Here is a 21,004-nt window from a genome sequence, read left to right as displayed (position 1 = left end):
TGTTTTCAGAGCTGAAGTAGGTCACTGTAGTTATATCTCATATGCCATTCATTTGTGGTAAATTTGTCATCTAGGGTATCTGTACATTCGTAATACACTTGTAATCATGGATCATATAACCTAATCTTGAGTTTCAGGGGGATATCTTTAGAATGTCATGACATGATTCCTACATTGACATAAAGCTCAGTAGTCTCCTACTTTTAACCTAATTTATTGCATGAGTCTCATGACTTCTCAAATCTTAGCAGTTTGACCTGGCCCTACAGATAATTTCTAATAAAGAGGCTGTTGAGAGGTAAAAGTACTTGTATCAAAAAGAAAAGTATGCACACTTAAAAGTAACCACTTGGTGTCACCCTTTTCCAGTGGTTAATACCGTATGATGTTAAAGAAGTATTGAAATTGTTTACTCAGTTGACACCTCCTTTGGAAATGTTATTGTAGACTATTGGGTAGGAGCAGAGTGGCTCATATAATGAAATGAATGTCTTCCTCTTTTAAATGAACTGTTCTTAGTATTGATTCTGTAATGATAATTGTATCTTGGTATCCTGTATTACCCATTGCAGTGTTTCTTTGATTCTCCAAAGGTGAGGCTGAAATTTAGAATCTCACTAGATGTAGCATCTCAACCGTGGACCGATGTACTGGAGGAAGGAAGGGAAGATGGGGTAGCATGGAAGGGAAAGAGCGAGGTGCTGGGGAGGCTGCAGCACTACTGCATGTCATAACTACTCTTTTTCCTGCTCCAAAACAAGTGCTAGAGGAATTGCTGTCTTGTGTGCAGTAATCCCCATCACCAAATAATATAAACATCAAAAGTATAGAGCAAAACTATTTCTTACAGTAAATGCTGTAGGGTCTCAGGCTTTGCCTTTCTAAGTTAGGCTGTACATGATAGCAGAGACAATCGTTGACCTGTTAATCAAGTAATAATTCAAGTTCTGTTTTATTTTCTCTCATTCATAGTGTCTTCAAACTGTTAGTGCATTTTTGAGAACTTGGCTATAAGCAATGGAAGGTTGTTAAGAGCTGAAAGTCATTTAACTTTCTACATTGCTCCTTTCCATTCTTCACTGTGAAATGTGTGCTTTTCCCGCTGGCCAGATACTTTAGACAAATGCTTCTGCTTGTAAAATTGACCCTTGCTTAGCCTGGCTTGTTTTGAAGGCTTTTTCAGTGAATTCTGAACTCTCCTTCTTGATAGGAACTAGTACAAATTTTTTAAAAAATTCTTAAAACACTATCTAGTGATGGTAGAGATAGAATAAAATAGGTAGTAGGAATGAATGGATTGGAGATTTTATGAGAGTGTCTGTTATATGACATTTCTGGTCCTAGCTTGCAATGTAAAGAAGATAATCTCTGGTTTAAAGACTCGTAATTTCAGTCCAAGTGAAAGTGGGTAATGCATGTTTACCCCAAGGCTGAATTTGACTCCACAGGCTTCATAATTTTGGATGCCTGTCCCAGTTGAATAGAAGGTCTTAAATACATTTTTGGTCTAGAATATGGGCTAAAAAGGCTGCTTGGATCAGAGTCCTGTGCCCTACAAATGTGTGCAACCATTTAATAGATATTTAGTCCTCAAATTGCACTCTCCATATGTTCCAGAGCAGCAAAACATTTCCTAACGGCCTATATGAAATTTAAGATCTAACTTACAAAATACTAAAAGTTGCAAAATCTTCGAAGTGTTGCAGCAGAATGGCAGAAGAGATTAAAGGCATTACTGGTGACATAGATCCTTACAAGTTTTGTTAATTGAAAATGTTTTATCATCTCAGGACACAACTCTTTTTGCACTTTAGAAAGGAAGGCAATCCTTCCCCAAAATAATTCCAACCCGTATAACCTGAGGCACATTCCTTCCTGATCCCAATGTATTCTGATTCAGTGTGTTTAACTGGTAAATTGTCCATTAGAATTTGACACTGGAAAAGAATATGAGAAGCCAAAAGAAAGGGTTGGATCCCATTGCTTAATTCCACTGCATAAAAAGATAATGCTTGTCCAGACTCTAACTTGTATTTCATATCCTTTCTTCATTCTCCATGGTTCAAAGCAATTTGATAAGGACATTTTGCAAATATGCAACTTCTGTTATATGACAAGGCAATACTTGTGACTGGCTAAAGCATCCTATTTTGATTTCTGGGCTCTTCATGATTAGTTGCTAGGTTAGCCATCAGGCTTATTCTTCAGGTGTTTCAAAGCAAAGGTTCTGGGATTAGATAATTGGAATCCTACTAATAGGACCAGGATACCAAAAACTCTGCTCACTGCCCCTGTTAAACTCATGTTCTGTGCAAAATGCTTTTATACTAAACTGGCCTTAAGAAATGATCTGTCAGAATTCTTTATGAAGAGGAAAGGAGCAATACTTGCATACCTCAAAGTCTTGGTCACTAGTGATCATGTGACAAACCGTGTGTGTGGAGGGAATGTATAATATATGTGTATACACACACACATTTTGCTGCTTCTGATATTTTCAACCTTTGGGGGTTTTTCAGAATGCATTTAAGGTTAATATCACACTGTGGTAGAAGCAGATAGAGGTGGAAATACGTTAGAAAGCCATAGCTGCAAAAGACCGTCTTACCATTGGATGGCACTATAGTCCTTAGAGCTCATAGTAATCATACTTCTGAACAATTTTACTCCTCATAAGAATTTTAGGTCAAGCAGTAACTAATAGGGAAATAATCACTGGAAAGATTTTTTTTTTTTTTTTTAATGACTAATGTGGTAATAATTATCCTTTCAGAGCTGGCTCTAACTTTGCAGCATTAGATTTTAGAAAGTCCATATTCAAGTTTTGCCAGGTTGCTTAGCTTTCAAGATAAAGATTTTTAAAATGCAGTTGATTCTGGTTTTTGGGACTTGGGTACTGCGTACTCTCTGCTGCCATGGAAGATGTTATGGCTATGTTTTGTGATTATAGGATATTTTCTTTTATGCTTTAGGCAGATGTTCTGTATTAATGAGAAAATAACGTATTCAGCAACCCTGTCTTTAAATCATGCTTTTTCTTTTTTCTGACAGCAGGTGTGGCACATCTGAGTGTGGAATCCTCTTCACCTGAATATCTTACTGCTACAGAATGGGTGAGTGTTTAAGTCTGGCCTTATTGCGGGCCTGTAATTTTGTGCATATGCAAGGAAGCATTAACTTCAGTTTGGGTTTTTGATATGCTGTTAGTTTAATACTGAGACAGTTATGTCGCTGGTATCACTATGACCGTAGCATGGCATTCAGTGCAAGCAAGCCACTCATGAATTACTCAAACTTCCTGTAGGGTTTTGTAGTCTGTACTGAGTTCACTGCAACCAGTACACTTTGAAGCTAACTGAATTATATATGTGAACTGCTGACTAGACTCTGGGCTATATATCCAGATGCAAAGTGTTTGGCAGCAATATTGGCCTGTCCTCACCTCCTGTGCCACCTGCTGCTGGTTTCTGTGGTATACCACCCCTTTCATTGTCTCAGCCCAGCTATTTACACAGCTGCACTTGAAATGGATCTGGGAACTCATCTACTTAATCCAGATCAGGTCTGCAGTACAGCTAATCATATGGCTACAGAAACCCTTTTTCTAGCACAAGAGAGTATATTGATGCTGGGGCAGGAAAATTATAGAATTAAGTATTAACACTTTAGGCAATTATTGCTACCAGAGACTTCATCTTGTGACACCACAGCTAAGTCTGTCTCCTATTTCAGTGACTTAAATGAAGATAAGGTCATATTTTAAGTGATTCTGTTCGGAACTGCTTCCATATGCTGTCTCCTGGATGATACGTAAATATAGCATGGGCCCTGACAAACACAAATATTCAATTCTCTGCACAGCTCAGTGTGGAGCTTAATATTTATGACACAAAAAGCATAAGCAAGCTCACCATAGGTGGTAAAAACTATCTTATGTGGAGACAGTGCTCTGAAATTCTTTTTACCAGGCAATAGAATGAAAGCCTTCAAAGTACTATGGTCTAGTTTCAGGTAAACCTCTAGGTGGAAAAAAGTAGTGTTATGAAAATAAGAATATGTCCATTTTAACCAGTATTCTGAAATAGAGGTGATTATATTGTTTTGTATATTCCTTTCTCTCTTTTTCTCTCTCTGTGTATGTGTGTGTACATATATATGTGTATATATATTAAAAAAAAGACTAGCTGTTTCTGGAGGTATATCTTACTACTTCTGTAGTGTGTGAGTTCTTCTATCATTCTGAATGTATTCCCATAAAGGGAAAGAATCTCAGATCAGCTCCTTTTTCACTTAGTGCAAGAAGAGCTCAATGTAACTGCCTTAGAAACTAACAGTACATCTGGGTTGGCAGGAGGCAGATTTACACACTGTATTTCCCCAGCACTGCATATAAACAAGCAGCCTTCACCTGAAACATTTTTTTCCAAGTCAGATATAGTGAAAATTCCACTGGCCTAGCTTGATGAGCAGGCAAGCCAGAGGAATGGTTCTGCAGAGGAAAGAAACCTCAGTGCATGGTTGGCTTTGTTCTCTTGCCTGCCAGGAGGAAGGGGACCTATGAAACTTTCTTCTAACATATCATCTGAATCTTATCTGCTCAAACACTTCAGAGTTCAGGCAGAACAGCCAAAGTCAATTTTTGTTCAGAGTATTTAAAACCAAAGATAAACAGAAGGGAGAAGTTGTGCGTGGGGAGGTGCTGGGGTGGAGAAGGGACTGGGCGGTGGGATTGGGGAGAGAGTGTTTTAACCTACATTGACACTTCTGAAATCTTCTTGGAAGTAGCTACTCTCGTCAAATGACAATGAAATTGCACAATACATAATTGCTGGGGGAAGGGGATCTACTGGCTTGTATCCCAGGGGCCAATACTCTATCTGACCTCAACAGGTTGATGATACCATGGTTAGTATAAATTAGAGAACAGATTTGTCATGGCTGTTACTACTAATCTGACTCTAAAGCCTGAAAAGTGCCTTTGGAAATGTATAAATCAGGAGTTGAATTTTTCTGAGCTTTGTCTGCTGATATTTTAAAATACTAAAAAAAATATATATTGCTTTGCTGACTGTGCAGTACTTCAGATTGACTGAAACCCTGTGGACCCTCACAGTGTACAGTGCTGTGCTAGTCCGGACACAACAGATTCCTAACTATTTGAGGAATATTTTGTGAACTTCCCTGTGTTGCCAGCTGAAAGCAGGCACCTTGACGTTACTCGCACCCACATCTGTCTGATAACTGGGAGACTAGTTATTTCCCTGCCCTTTACTGAACCAGGTATTCTCAGTGCAGCTCTCAAGCCAACTCAGCACTCTATTTAAATGGAAATGGTAGTATTTCATGTGTAAAAACTCTCCTTCAGTTTACTAATGCCTTGTTTATTGAGTGTTATGGCTTGTAAAAGCTACAAGGGCTAATGCTGTTGGAATAGCTTTTGCCATTTACTGACCAATCACTGCCATTTTTTCAGAGTTGCTATGTCCCAAAGGAAGCTCCAAGAATGATTGTGCCTCAAGAGATGTAATTGCTTCCTACTCTGTAATGTGGATGCAGAGTATAAATTGTTTGGCACCGTTTTTTATGATGCAGCCCTGTCCCTTTTGTTATGTGTAATCTGTTCTGTGATTAAGGGAGGGGGGGAAAAAAGCAAGGTGCAATTCCTTGCATTATGCCTCCTTCCTTGTGGTGTGAATTGTATAGAATGGCATACAGAAATGCGTTTGCTTGAACAGAATTTCAATGGATTGAGCAGGACTTCAACAAAGAATTCTAATCTAATATTGTCAAACTTTGTTTCAAGTATAAAAGAAAGAGAAAATAACGCATTATTATGAAATTAAAACGCTGCTGTTACTAATTCTCCTTTCTCTGACAGGTAGTGTGATCAGTAGCTGTGGCTAGAACATTCTTTCTGTTTTAAATGAGAGCTGTCCTTGAATTCTGTTTCCTTCTGTTCCCTGCTTGTAGAGATTTCCAGCCCAATGTTTCCTGAGAGTTCGTTCTTCTTTGTTGTTTTGGGTGCTATTTTGAAGACTTTTGAATACTCTTTTGTCTTTGAATAATTTCAGATAGAAAATGTGTAAAATTCAAATAAAATGTTCTGTGAACTAAGCAGCGGCAAAAAGCAAGCACTATCACATATTTTAAGAGGTTACTAAGACCAACTGATTCTGAAGTCTGTCTTGTTTTCGTGTGCCTAACACACAGATACTTTGCAAATAAAGATGTGTGAGTGCTACGTAGGCAGAATTAGACTGCATATACTTTTCTAGCAGCAGACAGATCTTCTATTCTTATTAAGAAGTGTATGTAGATAATCCATGTGTCATTTTATTCCTGAATTATGATGGTATCTTGCTGACATTCTGCTTCTTCATGGTTCTTGCAGAAACCAAGGGTTGGGGCAAAACTTGCAGCTTGTGAATTTTCCAGTGCGTTCTAGACATAAGAATAGCCAAGGTTGGCCTCACGTTCATGAAAGAGTGGAGTAATATTAAAGTATGGTTGGAAGAGATCTTGAGAGGTAAAATTAGGGATCAGATACAGTGGTATAATTTCTGACAGATGTCTGTCTACGTGATTCTCAAACTGAAAGTTGCAGAAAATATTGGGAATAGAGGGGAAGAAAGTACATTGTTGGAGTCTCTGGGAACAGAATGCAGGATGTATCCAGGAGTATGCAATAAAGAGAGGACTAAGCAGTGCATTTCCACTCTTTTTCCTCCTGTTACCTTTTCCCAGCCACATCTTCTGTACCCATCTTGGCAGCTTGCAGCATTCCTTCTTCCACAACAGAGTCCAGGGGATATCCCTTTTGCCCCATTAATAGGAGAACCACTGAGTAACCAGTTGGGGAGGAGAATGCAAAGGGCAAAGATTGTACTGGTGTAGGGAAAGAAAGCATTCAGATGGACTTTGCTCTTAAAGACCTGAATGGAAGTCTCTAATACCCTCAATTGTTCTATTCCAGTGCTTCAGTAGTCTCATCATTAGATATTATGTCCTAGTGTCTAACCTAAATCTTTACTTTCAGTTCTGCTTATAGCTCTCTTCTTAAAGAAGGCGTCTTCAAATGAGGTGTTTTTCAATGCTGGGAAAGTGTAGGGATTGGCCTGTATGTTCTGAAGGATTATATCTTTATATATGCCAGTAATGACAAGTGATATTCCAATATTATTGTCATATATTTACATTTTAAACATTTTGGCACAGATACCTTGAGCATCCAAGTACATATGTAAAATGTCCACAAGATTTGTTTGCAAACACATTAGGAAGCTGAATGCGCTTATTACACAGTAACATATGGAGATTAGTAAGTATCTACAGTAGATGTGCAATGTGGGTGCAATTGTGCAAACTGCATGTGTAGTCAGAATAATGAAGGAACAGATCTGCATTTTGAACTTACATTTGTGTGTCCATCTCTTCTAAAACTTGGTTACTTTCTCTGTCCATGACATCAGCCAGTGAGCATACTGCGTGTGATTCATTTTTGAGTGCTCTTGCTAAAGGATTAAATCACACACTCTCCTTATTTATAAAAGAAGGAAATCCTTCTAGTAGGACTGTTTTGTAGCTGTTAAAATAGAAGGAAATTTAACCAAACCAGTTTATTTTGGTTAGCATGAAAAATGTCTGTAAAAACATAAAAGCACTTACAAAACGTCAACATTTCAGTCCTATCTGCACGTAGATCAATATGAATAGGTCACAGTAACCTCTTAAAGAGGAGGTCTGCATGACAACCAGAACTAATTATCTAAGGTTCTAGAAAGAAAAACAAATGACCTTTATCGATGGGGTGTCTGCTCTCAATAGGATAATTTATATTAAATAAGTCTGCATGATCTTGTTTTAAAATGGCTTCTTTTAATTTTGTATTTTAGCAGAAGTAAAACTTCTATCTATACCAACACTATGCCTGTGCATATTTAATCTAGAAACATATATTCTGCATTGCTCATTGTTTCACTTTGCTTCTGTGTATAATGAGTATCTTTTTTGACAGGCACAAATATAGGAAAACTTCTAATTGTGTAATTACTGTCACTGTATGCAGTAAACTATACACATCTATCTTGGGATAACATCTAAGCTTTTTAGTTACTAGCTTCTGAAAAAGACATGTCTGTACCATGTGGTGGTGTGAATTATAGAGTGCCAAACTGACACATGAACATGGTACAGCGCACTTCTGCAGATAGGTTACTTGGCAACTCGAAGTAGTGTAACTTAGCTGTAGCAAAACTCTAATAAAGTCCTGCCTTTCTGCCTCATCTCTGCCATAATTCAGCAATATTATTTTTGTGCTGTAGCTAGTGCTCTGTCACTGTGCAGTCTTGGAAATGTGTGTATCATTTGTGTGGCATTAAAATCTCTCTGGAAATTAAAGATTCAGTCTCCGAAGTATTATAAATGCTTTTGCAAATCACAGGATAAGTGTAGAATGCCTTTGTAGATCTTGTGTGACATACAGAAAGTCTGCTGTCTAGCTAACAACTAAATGGTAAAGTAACTAAAAAGCCCTTAAAATATTGTCTGGTCTTGATGTCTTGGAAAGAATTTTTGTTACCTAGATACATAGTCCAGTAATATCAAATTGCATGTGCACTATAACTTATGTATTTAGCGCTCCTCTATTTTAATCAGGAGCTGCGAAAAGATTGATGTACTTGATAGCTTTAATCTTAGCATATGCAATGGAATAGCAAAATCAGAAGAAATACAAATACTTGGGATTTAGATTCAGCTCCTATTCTTTGGCCTGTTAACTGCAAACTTAAATATGAAGAGGTCAAATATGAAGTACACTGCAAAGACTTGGGTTTTCTGGTTTTAAGTTGTTTCCTTCTGAAGGCTTTTTATTTGCTACCAATTTCATATGCAGGCCTAGATTCAACAAAATTCTTGACAGTATGGTGTATATTCATACTTAGGAATGTGCCTAACAGGTTCACTAAATTAGTCAAAATTCTGATATTCTGGCTATTTAAAATGTAATACAGAATGCATAACTTTTTTTGGCGTCTGCTTTGTTGTCATCTGCCTCCACCCGAAAGATCAAGCAGTTAAAACTATAATCAGATTCCTATGAGTCTGATCTTTAACTGATGAACACTAGCTCAGTAAAGCCCAGAGGTACATGGGATACAAATCTTTCATGAATATCAATCTGAATCATTGTAAACACTTCTTGTAAACTACTTATCATCCAACAGCCTCCAAATTCTTAAACGTTTGATAATGACTCTTTATCACAGTAGTGATAAAATTTTTTTTTTTTTTTTTCAGTTCAGGTGCAGTAAAGGCACAAAGAAGTGTAATGCCACAGTAAAGATGTGGTCACATGACCTAAAGCAGTCAAAATCACTGTCTGCTGAGCTGCAGTCACTGACCATGAGGGCATTCTTGCCTGTGCCAATTCTGTAGTAAAATCTGTTAGATTAAATACCATGAAGGTTAAAGGTATTGAAATAGACCTTTAATAGGAAATTGAATGGCAGGACCCTCTAAGGAGCTTATGAAAGACAGTGTTCAGTTGTGTTTGACATACACTTCTAAATTAATTATGATTACCTAAATGAAGGGAGGAAATGGTCATTTGCGTACACTAAAATGTTTATTTTAATTGCATTGTTTCCAGAACACTGACAACCCCTTTGAAATTTAGGCACTCCAGGATTAACCAAAGCTATGTCTGAAAATGTCAATGCTATGTCAAAGCTAGTCTGAAAATCTGAAGTTTCTGGTTTGTGTATTACAGACATCATTTTTGCTACCTGCCATCTGGAAATCTCCAGTATTGTTGCAGAGCTACAAGCGTCTGTTTTATGTTTTGTGGGGTTTGTATATACTATAGTATGTTTTGCAAAACATTTGTTGGATTGCTTCCAATTCTTTGTCCAAAGCTTTATCCACCTTATCCACAATAAGGGAGACTGCTGGTAAACTGATACTGATCCACTCGATAATGGGGACAGGGATGCAAGCTCCCACCTTTGTAGCAGGTATTTCTTGGACTGCCGTCTAATGCTTAATATAGAAAGCAGTTACTTCTGAGGCCTGTCCTATGCTGAGTTATAATCAAGAAAATGTGTTTTTGTGGTTGTTATGAATGTCAGGTCTTATTTGGGCACTTCACTGTTTGAAGCTGCTTCTCGGTATTTTCTTACTTGTTGCATCTTTTTGCCTCCATATGAACGACTGCAGTGTTATGATTTACAAGAACATTAGTTCACATCTGACAGGATGGAAAAAATGGGCTTTGTTATCCCTTTTTCCCACTAATTTTTTTTACACATATAACTGAATCAGCTCCAACAATGATACTCCTGACTTACATACGTAGTAAGAATTGGGCTATTAAAGAATAACAGGAAGAAAAGAAAAATTCTGTTTTCCCAAAATAAAAGAATTGAAAGGGTGAAGAAAGAAACAGTACTTAATGAGGTCCACTGAATGTGTTCTTTGCTGCAGAAATTTGGGCTCATGTGAATTGCATTAAGCAAACAATCTGCCCACAGGAAAAAACAAATGACACTGTTGGGTCATGTTAGCTGTCCAAGTGTTGACCAAATTCAAAAATGAAAACCTTCTTTGACAGCTGTAGATCAAGAATATTTGATTGACATAGCACTCATCTCCAGTGGTTGTGCAAGGAACTGATTTTTTGACAAACTGAAAATCAAATAATGTAGTGAAGAAACTTTATTATGTACAAACTATGTCTTGATCAAATTACAGAACGTCATTGATGCACGTTTACATCTGGTGAAGATTTGGCTCTCAGGTTCTGTTCTGCATATATCTATCATCTTGCAAATATATGTATTCTAGCATAAAGAAGACTGACAAATATCAAGAACAAAACACAAAATAGAAGCTGTGAGAATTTCTCAGTACGATAAGAAGTTGTTTCTAAACTACAAGTATTCAGTATAAACTCTCCTTGAAGGCCGTTGGTCACATGAATGTCTATAAACTTGGCTTTTTTTTTTTTTTTTTTTTTTTGCAAAGTATTGTTCGTACTTAATGGCCAGCAGTTCCTCTTTTTATCAGTCTGTGCTTTTAGATGATTAACTGGAGTAGCATTCACATTCCTTAATTGTAAGTAAATCTTATGTTCCATTACTCGGCTTTTAATTACCTGAACAGTAAATAGGAGGAGATGGCAATTTAGAACTAGGTGCATGAACTCCTGTTCCAAGGATACTACTTCTGTTGTCAATGCAGAATGGCTGTAAGGGCAGCTAACTTCCCCATTCAGATGTCTAGTTCAACGCGCAAAAGTCAGTAGTATGAATTTCCACCTCTCTTCATAAATTCGAAAAGGGAACAGGTAACTCGAATTCAAAATTACTGGTTCTCAGCCCCCATCATGTACCATCTGCGGCAGTTTGCCACTGATTTTGATGAAAACGAAACTGAGCTCTTATTATAGGCTAGAAGACTTTAACCATTAAGTCTTTACAGCAGTAATGAATTTTTTTTAATAAAACTGTCAAGAACCCCAGAAGGGGAGCAAACAAACAAAATTCATTTTGAAAGTTCTTTGCATGACAATCAGAGTCAGCAAAATCATATCAAATATTAATTTTTTTGTTTGTAGGATTTTAGAGAAGGTATTTTGCAATTGATTTCAGGGCCATTTTAGCATGAACATTCTATTTCTTTTTCTTTTCTTTTCTTTTTTAAGGGACTTTTTAAAAGGAACAAGGGACTTCACTTTTGCTACAGCAAAGCATTTTCAAATATTAGAACATCTTGTTTTATGAGGTGAAAAATCCTGTTGCCAGAACGTAGTTTTAAGTGCTGGAAAAGTCAGTGTCTTCATAGAAAACTAGGCTGTTTTTGAATGATTAACCATACAGATGTTGGATTACTGTGGTACAGATTACTGTGAAATACATTCCACTACGCTGTATTTCAGTGAATCATGAAAATCTCTGGTTCAAGATTTTTCTTATCTGAAATAAAGGTACATAGCTAAGCTTGTAAGAGGAACGATTGAATACCAATTGGGGATATTTAGCAAAACACTTTGTCTAAAACTTCTGATCTGTTAGAATAGAAATTTCTCATTTAACATGTTACAGGTTTTACAGAAAGTTTCTAAGATCCAGGATGCGATTTCAAGTCAAAATAAGAGATTGTAAGAGACCCTCTATTTCAGAAAATCAATCTAGGGCTGGCACTTGCAAAAAGAACTTTAACTTTTTGTCTCCTGTGTCTCAGAAAGGTGCTTTAAAGAAAGGTTTGTTTGAAATTTGGCTGCCTGTATATCGGTTATGTGCTCGTGTTCTCCCTCTTGGAAAAAATTAAAAGGTCTTTAGTTTGTTGCAGTCTGGAATGCAACTAAATGTTGAAACTTTAGGATTTTTCCCAGATATGTTTTCCCTATCCAGCCATAAGATAGGATAGTTCAAATATCGTGGCTTTAGCCTTCAGATGATCTTACCATGCATCTTGGTTTCATTCCTCCTTCTTTGGGTTATGTACATACCATGTTTGTCTTTCATCTGTTTAACAGATGAACAATGCCATGGGATGCGTGAGCCACCTAATAGCTTGGAATTCTGGCATTATATTGTTGGTTACAAAAGGTGGGGCTGTGTACACCCAAACCCAAAAGATCTGTATTTGGACAATAGGATCATTGAGGCTTGTTTGTGTTTAGGTTTGCACATTCTGTACATAAGCCATTGATCCCAAGTAAATAATGAGGATGAGAAAATCCATTAAACAAGTTATGAAAATTATCATAGAACTTGTCAAATTAAGGATTTCGCAAGCGGCAGACAACCAATTGTTTTTTTACAACAGAGCAGTTTCTTAGGGATTAGAGGAAATCCAGAATACTCTCGGCAAAATCCATCTGAGGTGAGATCAGAATTTTACATTGGATGAATTTTATTTTTCACTCCTGTGAGGCAGCTTATATCAATGTAAAGCCAGGCATGTGAGAAGTACATATGCAGGACAGAAGACAGTACTACTGCCCGAACAGTGGTAAATGCTTAATAATGAAACTTTGGTTGAATAGAAGTGGCCTGATATCTTCATAGGTATAGAGCAAAGTATGCTCAGTGGTCCTCACTCTGTTGTACTGAAAAGGTGACGCTTGCTGCTCAATCACTAGTTTCTCCCTGTCACCCTGAGCCATCATCCTTCTCCCCCTTCATTAACTTTATCCTATGGTTTTGTGAAATAAAGTCCCCTGATTCAATATCCATGGGCTGTGCAGACAGCTTTGTTCTGGCAGCAATGTGATGCTGCATGAGAAAGGATCCTAATACAAACTGCTTTGCATCTGGGGAATGGGTATCTTATTTCAGTGCTACTCCTCTGGGGACACGTTTTCAATATGGGATCTTCTCACTGGCCTGCACTTTTGAGGTAGCAAGCTCAGCTATTTACCCTGCAAAAGGGCTTCTGGCCTACTGATTCATGCGAATGCATGGTTTGAGATGTGAGGCTAGCAGAATTTCTGGTGCAATTTGAGACAGATCTGTGGCTGCTTGGAAAATAGCGTCTTGAAAGCTCAAACTAGGAGCAGTCAACTCTTCAAGAGGAACTCACAAGGGGATGGAAAAAGAATGTTATGATTATTTAAAATGTTTGGATGGTTTAAATGTGAGGCTAGGATACTGTGTTTCACAACTCGTCTTTAACTTTGTCTTTTTAAGATAATGTAAAATTGATAGGAAACAGCTTTTTCCACAAAGTCATGCAATGTGACAGGCTGTTGGGTAACCAAGGGGAGAACACCAAAGGTGCTAAGCATTGTGATGCTCAGTACTACGGTATTTTCCAGCTAACAGCAGAGTAACCATAAGTTAGAAAGCCTGCTGGGTGATCCACAGTCTGGATGTCTCTTTGCATATGGTCAAAGAAGGTGCAAATCCAGAATACCAAAGTGCCTGTGATCTGTCTGTGACACACAGTGAAACTTAGGTACATAAAGAGTGCCCAGGTAGGTTTGTGGATTTTTCCTCATTTTCTTAATGATAACATAACTAGAGATAAATACATGTTAACACTTTTGTAGATGTGACTAGGTGTAGGTTATAACTTACATCACAGAGACTGTTCCATGGGTGGACAGAATGGTATTTTAGCAGCACTGAATCCTATCACTGAGAATTTTAGGGCTTGGCATAGTTAAATATGCCTATATTGCTACTGATAATTAGCAGGTTACAGAGATATGAGAAAACCAAGATACATTTCATTAAACAGTGGTGCCCCAGTTGAAACTCTCCATGGAACAGATATCTGTACTTTGGGCAGGGCATTTTTTTCCATGCAGAGTGGGTATGCTGTTGTCCATATTTGTCTAATTCTAGCCTAAGTAGTTCCAGATTTCAATAAAACACGATGTTTGGGAACGTTTTCCTCTACATATGTCTGTAATGACTGGGCATACTCAACCGAACAGGGATTTGAACTCTGCTTACTAATGCTGTGAGTCTAATGGTCATGACCCAGGCCAAAAGAAAATGGTGAAATTGGTTTCTGGAATGTATGCCTCTGCATGATTCCAGTTTAGCTCCAAATCATTGAAGTATGTACGTTGCTGATTCCCAAGATGTCCTTCCTCTTCTGAATTGAACAGGAATATGGTCCTTGAAGAGGCACTGAAATATAGAGGTGCTATCTGGTGGTGTTTGCTAAGGAACTTCAAATTCCATTGTCTTTAAACAAAATTCAGTGCTTTCTGTGAGGAGTTCAGGAACTCCAAGGATATACGAGAAAGTGATGAACATCTTTAGAAGGAGGTTCTTACCGGGATTAAAACATTCATCCCTCCAAAAAACCAAATGATGACAGTATTAAATTTTGAATAACTGCCAAATGAAAATTATTTTCCAAAATTGATATTAGACTACCATAACATTTATGGATAGTTTGGGAAGTTTCTCCTAGAAACTTCCAGAAGTCAATGGCTGAATTGATACAGCTTTGAGTGTAGAGTTCTCACAAGAATCAGGAAGTGAAGACTTTGGTGCTATTAAAGTTCTCATAAAGCCCGTGGTTCCACATCATTAGCTCAGCAGTCTTTGGGGTTGCTAAGCTAATGACACATTCCGTATAATTCTGTGGAAGGTTCTGGGACCTTCACTTAAAATCAGCACTGATACCTTTTGTGCTAAGGTGCTTTTCAGAATTTCAGAATGATTTTCAGAATCAGGACTCAAGTTTCTAGTCTGGATCTTTATGCACTCTACCAGTCTGCCTTGTATTCTTGATGTCCCAAAAGTTTTGCAGATACAGGGCACTGGGTTGGCCCAAAATCTGATTTAGTAACCTGGATATAAGTTTATAGGCTTGGATTCCTAAAACTAGGTACTGGATGCCATATACAGTAATTGAGGACTTGGATGCTGAATCCAAGAACTTCACAGTATCAAAGATTTGGGCTGAAAGCCCAAAGCTCTCATTTGAGACTTCAGTCTTCTAAAGAATAGCAGAGCTTGTAAGAATACTTTAGTGGGGTTTTTAAAATATTCACTGTGCATATTTTCTTCAACAAATTATAAGTGGTGATGTACATCATACGATTAACATGTTTAGGTTCAATTTCTACATGTTTTCTTGTATAGCAATGGATTCAATGAATCAGATACCAGCTTTCAAACTTCACAGGTATTCTACACAAAAAATCCTCTGGAGATACATTTTTAGTTAGTTGGTTTATAATTTTAGAAACACCCAGAGAAATAGACGTGAATCTATAAACCACATGGTTAGAAATGAGTATAACTAAGTTTTGCTCTATAAATTAATGGTATGGAGTGGCTGGAAAGTGTTATTGTAATACATGGAATTAAATGTTGTGAGGAGAACAAAACAGTGATGAATGTAAAGCACATAGCTCTGGGGTTTAGGGGCTGATAATTATATATATTAAAAAGTCTGCTAGGTATCGTTGGTCAGTTTGATTGTTGGTACAATTTAGTTTCACAAGTTTTTAATACTAAGGATTTTTGTAGTATGTCAGATCTCTGTCTATACTCCCTCTCTTTTGAACCAGTGTTATCCCTATAATTTCTCTACATAGAATCAATAAGGAGAATTAGATGGGAGCTGCTTTTAGTGTGAGACATCCTCAGCTGCACAGATCCTCAGTTTTACCACAGATTTCTGGCTCCTTTATTGGACTTTTCAAAAGAGGCTATGTCACATGGCAGGATTTGATTCAGAGTCTTAGCTGTAGGTCAGAGGTTCAAATCTAGTTTGTAATAGTAGTGACAGAAATTTTAACGTGACAGTTACTGAGTGTTATGTGTGAGATGGGCTTGTTGAGCCTCAGTCTCATTTCTGTTTAGTTTCATGTCATGAAAACAATCTAGCACTACAACCGCTGATGGTAATTTCAGTTCTTGTTTAGAGTTGTTAGCAGTAGCTCTTAAAGTGAAGTAAGGGAAGGTAGTAACATGAATCCCAGTTTTAGATAAAATCTGAATTATAGAGAGGTGAAAGGTCTTCCCAAAAATCAGGTAGCCTATCAGGAACAGTTCAGAAATGGAATGCAAGTCACGGGCATCTCACTCCAGCGCACTGCTGACTAGGGATCGCAGCTCTTAAAAGGAATCTCAAACTCCATTCTGTCATAGTGTCCAGAGGGAGCTGAGGCCTGAACTCTCTTAATTGACCCTCAGGATCCAGGAATGCCATGCTGGGGAAACCTGTGCTGTTCAGCAATGTATGTACTTTGTGGACTGTCAGTATGGCATTCTGAATTCATATCAGCAAAAATAGTCTTAATGGTTGCTATCGAAATATTTCTTGATCTTTTCTAGAACTTTTTCCCACTTTATTCTTTTCCATACTTAGCGGTATTTCAGAAACTTGCTGTTCTTCATTTTTTCCCCAGCACCTTAATTGTGGCTATGAAGAGATTGGAAAGATTTTTTTCCTATCCTTGATCTGTTTTCTGGATTTTGAGTATTAACTTAGCACTACAGACTTTTTCAGTCTCTACTTAAAGTCCTGTTTAATATTTAACTCAAATAAACAGACCTGAGATTTTTACACAAAACCAGCTACTGACGGACAAAAAACTCTTTGGATTAGTTTGTTTCAAATCACTTAAAGTAAAAAATCATGAAAGAATAGACCTTTTGTAATAAATAAGTTCCACAAAAAGCAGTAATAGATTTTTAAGGATATCTTTTCACTATACATGCTGTTTGTGCTAGTGAGGCTGGTGCTTCTGAATGTTAACTTAAGAAGGTGCTATCAAAAAAAGCAAAGCAAAAAATTAGGCCTGACATAGTTCATTTAATTTTCTGCCGGCTTGCCCAAAGTCTCATTCTCCTAACTCACTCTCCACAGCTACTGTGATAAGTTTCAACTTGTTGCTGTTTTTTTCCATAGTAAAACTGTCCCAGCGCCAGTACATTATGTTCTTGGTTAGAGCCATGACGTCAAATGGTATCTGGCTCTAGGCCAAAGAATGTTGCTCGGAAGAAGTGAATGAATGAATGGATTTTTCGATTCACATTGTAGTTGCCTCGTTTGGAGCCAGGAATCTTCATGTAATGTTCAGTCAGCTGGGTAATATAAATTTATCAGTGTTCCTTAATAAAATTAGAAGGGACTTCAGAGAAGGTTCACAGTATGTAAAGCAATTCAGGAAAAAATACTGTTAAAAACTTCAAGTTCAGAACTGGTGATAATCACTAGAATCGTGATGAAAGAAAGATGTGATTCAATACATAGTGGCTGCTACACTTTAAATATTACAAACGAAATAAGCCTGTACCTGAAATAGCTACTATCTAGTATTCAGGAAGTGAAAGGGAGGTTAAATTTCAAATTATTAAAATGTCTAGGAGCTCAATTAGTATCCATTTTTCTCAAAAATAATATGTCCTTAACTTTGCGTGCTGCTTTTGCAGTATGCTGCTTTTATCTGTGCATTCAGAAAGCCGAGAGGGCAAAATTATGATTCAAATCTGAATTTACACTTGTAAATTCAGTAATCCTGAAGTGTAGATAAAATTTTGGCCCTGCACTTTTACTCTGATTTTTATGAAAATCCTCTCTTAAAATGTTTTTCTCTAGCTCAAAGCTAATGTTCAGTTTACTGCCAGTTAATTTTCATGATTTCCTGATGTTTGGATTTTTCCAGGAGGAGTAAGAATGAGGAAACTTGAAAACATTTCTTGTCTCATTTATAATTCATTCAGTAGCAGATGATCTATATTGTATCATTTTCTACTTTAGTCCCAACAAGTGAAGTATGGCTAAACCCAGTTTGCAGTACTTTACCTTATTGCTTAATGGTAGAATGTACAAACCCTGGTTTGATTTAGTTAAGCAGTATGAACTAGGATAGAGAAACAGTTAAAGGATTTGCTGACTTCTTGGTAACCTCCTCTTAGGTACTGGGAGGCCTCCCCAAACGTTTCTTTCTCCACGGTAAGCAGGTCCAGCTCCCGCTTTGCTAGTCATGTGCTCCGGCCCTGTGACTGTGTTAGTGGCCCTAACAATGTATTGTCCATTTAGGATAACTTGTGCAGCGCTGTAGAAACATGCACTGTAAATTTTCACTCTACTTAGTTTAGAAAGAAGAAAGCTAACAAATATCATGGTTAAGATTTTGAGAAGAGAAAATCCTGTATAACAGAAATCAAACTTACTTCAAACTATTTAGACACTTAAAAAAAAAAAAATCTGTTCACTCTGCATATGGCATAAAGCAGCACTAATGAAGTGGGGTGACATTTGTTATGATAGTAGCAACGTAAAGGACTAGTAACAAAATAGATATTACTTTGAAATTTATAGTAGGGTAATGGAATCGGATATGAAGAAAACAGCAGTTGGACAGTGGGAACTTTGTCGAGGGAGGCCAGCAGAGGTATTCAATCAGAGTTGTAGAATACATGGAAGAGAGGTCGTAAGGCGTGTTGCACCTATCTTGGAATGGAACAGATGACTTTAGCCAGCCTCTTTCAGGGTCTAGCACCTATTGTGTGAAGTCCGGTTATTGCAGTCAGTTTCTGCATCCTTTCTGGATGACCAGATTAACGCAACAGGAATAACCCAGTTATCACAACACTGCCCATCTGTACCCCAATGTATGGAAAGAGTAAGATGGAAGTTTAGAACAACTGCCAAGGTTAGCTAATGCATAGAATTGGCAGGAGAACAATGCAAGATCTTGAATTTATGGTAAAAGTAATAAACCTACGTACATATGGAAGATATGCTGATGAATTATATGAAGGATCAGTGGACTGAGAGCTACCAAAGAGGAAACAATGGTGTAGTATACCAGCTGGGCTCCACTATAGGTCTTACAATGTATAAAGCCAGTAACTCCTGGATTAAGGACTGTGTAATAGTACTTTAGGCTCTTACATGAGGCACAGTGAAGAATAGTAGTAAGCATCCCAGTCATTAAGTCTGCAGATGCACACACTCACAGAATACCATGATAATAAGTCTTTTACTCTTTCATAATGAAAATATACTGTAATCCAGATTATTAAAAATCTGTTTACATTTTTAAATCAATCTTACTAATTGCTGCTACCGGATGAAGATAAAAGGATGTTTTTAAGTGTACCACTTGGTAGGAAACAGTTCCAATTATTTCGGCATCTAAAAGTTCCACCATACATTGTCTAAGTAACACCACCCTGTTACAGCAAAATGTGTGGATTCTTGCATGGAGTTACTTGTTTTTGTGAAAGGACTCAAGTATCTTAGTGAAAGCATGACTCCTTCAGTTGTTGTGTAAAATGCCAAATGTGGATTTTATGCCAGATGGATCCAAAGATGTATCAAAAACATTGTTCTGCATAAGTGACTAAGTTCAGTAATTTAGGCCTAATCTTTAATATTTATATATTTATAAATTTATAAATTAATAATAATAAAATAATAATAAATAAATTTATAAATTTATATATTTTAAATATTTATATATATGCTTACTTTTATTACTCTGACTAGTCTTTTGAAATCATTGGGACTATTCACGGTATTAGCATTAAGTACTTATGTGTTTGCAGCACTGAGGTGAAAAAGCATGTGTTTAAATACAACTCTACAAAGCCATGGTTATGCTATGGATTTCTCTATAGTGTCTATCTAATTACTCTGTGTTGGACAATGGAGGAAGAAGGTATTTTGTGCTCATCCTCTTTTTTTCTAATTTGTAAAATAAAAAGCAAATAGTAAATAGAACAACAATGGCAACTAGTCCCTCAAGCATATGGTGATACCATTTTATTTTGCATCTTCTTTTGAAAATTATTAAATAGGACTTAAACTGGAGTGAGTTGTTTTTCTTTCTTAACCCAGTATGATTATATTTGATCATCAGTCTTGTGTATAACTTTACCATCACCAATTACTGCCAGCTTTATGGGGTCTGTGTGTACTATAAATGTTGTACTATATTAATCTGAGGTTGAATGATCCCACAGATCTTTCAGAGGTGATGCTCTCATCATGTGCAACATGATATAATCCATGAGAGGCAATTCTCTGCAATTCAATATGAAGAGAAGTGGTCTTTTAACCTTTCAGATAAGCAAAGTTTTATGCAGAATTAGATATGAGGAAAAGAATGGAGTAGCAAATAGTCAGGACAGTGCATGCCTCAGCACAGGAAACAGGTACAACATGAGCAGTAGCAGTGCAAATTCTGTCACAGTGACTTCCATCCTTTTCTGAAGAAACCAGCAGCAAACAAAGCAAAATTGTTCACCACATTCCCCGTGATGATACTGTCAGCAAAAAAATGCCAATTTATATCGTCAATGACATATACAGCTACAATGTCTATGGATTCATCATGCCCATAACAGGACTTGGCGTGTCAGTAGGTCAGCAGTCACATGTCTCAGGTCAGATTCAGTACAACCAGAAGAACTTGCTGAGCTGTTGAAGCTGGGATCTGTAGGAGGGCTTGCAATCAGTTCTGTCAGTTAGGATGTTTTTCATTTTCCATGAGTTTTGACATTTAAGCTTGAGGTTT

The 21,004-nt window shown here is 37.2% G+C and overlaps 1 long non-coding RNA gene across 3 annotated transcripts in view; it reads left to right on the top strand.

The window, feature by feature from the left end:
* LOC112982870 (uncharacterized) overlaps nucleotides 1-21,004 on the top strand; it is a 42,179-nt gene that overhangs the window by 6,771 nt on the left and 14,404 nt on the right. For all 3 annotated transcript variants that reach the window (XR_003259080.2, XR_010391901.1, XR_010391902.1), the window contains exon 2: nucleotides 3,052-3,113. This is a non-coding gene — a long non-coding RNA (uncharacterized LOC112982870). The remainder of the gene's footprint in view (nucleotides 1-3,051; nucleotides 3,114-21,004) is intronic.

The sequence above is a fragment of the Dromaius novaehollandiae genome, chromosome 16 (assembly GCF_036370855.1).
Source record: "Dromaius novaehollandiae isolate bDroNov1 chromosome 16, bDroNov1.hap1, whole genome shotgun sequence".
Classification (NCBI taxonomy): domain Eukaryota; kingdom Metazoa; phylum Chordata; class Aves; order Casuariiformes; family Dromaiidae; genus Dromaius; species Dromaius novaehollandiae.
The sequence above is the reverse complement of the archived record's forward strand: the minus strand, read 5'-3'. Positions and strand labels throughout refer to the sequence as shown.